This window comes from Octopus bimaculoides, chromosome 3, assembly GCF_001194135.2.
Source record: "Octopus bimaculoides isolate UCB-OBI-ISO-001 chromosome 3, ASM119413v2, whole genome shotgun sequence".
Taxonomy (NCBI): domain Eukaryota; kingdom Metazoa; phylum Mollusca; class Cephalopoda; order Octopoda; family Octopodidae; genus Octopus; species Octopus bimaculoides.
Genome location: NC_068983.1, coordinates 87169853 through 87170863, shown reverse-complemented (window position 1 = coordinate 87170863; position 1011 = coordinate 87169853).

The window sequence follows — 1011 nt, the reverse complement described above, 5'->3', positions numbered from 1 at the left end:
AGCATGGCTACAAGCAACTGCCTAAAACAAGTTTATTGAAAACTTTAAGCATTTTATATAATTTATTAATTTCTGTCGTCCACTTTTGATACATCTCTGATATGTTCTCTATTTGCTTGATGTTTGAATTACTTGGTCTGAAATAACTTAGTTGATGGTTAAATGAGCTTCTCCAGTAATTAGAGCTAATTTATTTATTTTTTGAAATTTTTCTGCAAAATTAATTGAAAGAGCATGCAGTGATTTTTTTCTTTTTTTTTTTTCAAGCAAAAATTCAATAACATCTTGATATTTAAAGATCATCTTAAATGTCCTTAATATCTAAATAAATTTCAAATTTCCATAAAGAATATTTTATGATACTGAGCATGGTACTTGTAACTTAAAACTGGCAGACTTTTGTGCTGCCATGCATTGAAATATTTTCATTGATGTTCTTTCTGTTTTTCCATTGTTGGTTTTTCAGTTCCATTCAGTGTTTGATGAACCACACACATACACACATATATTATTCTTTAACAAAAGTAGTATAGATAGTGATTTCAAAGTTTTGCCCAACTAAGCCATCATTAGACAGTCCAGTGATGGCTTAGCTAGCTGAAACTTCAAAGTCACTATCAATAGTATTCTTGTTTAAGAATAATAATAAATAATAATAAATTTGTACTCTACCAAATCTATTGAATAATTGTTCAGTTTAATGTGAAATTGTTTTTATTATAATATAAAAACAAATATTTATATATATATATATATATATACACACACACACACACACACACACACACACACACACACACACACACACACACTTTTTATTTTGATGTGTATATCTTGTTACAGATGTTACAATTTCAAAAGTGCAGCTGTTATGGGCTTTTCAAAACAACCCTTATGTTGTATTATAGTCTTTTGCTGTAGTTCTATATGTATTTGAACTTTAAAAATGAATTACTGATGGAAACAATAAATTAAAAATGAAATTTTAAAAAATGAAAAAGCAATGCAGCT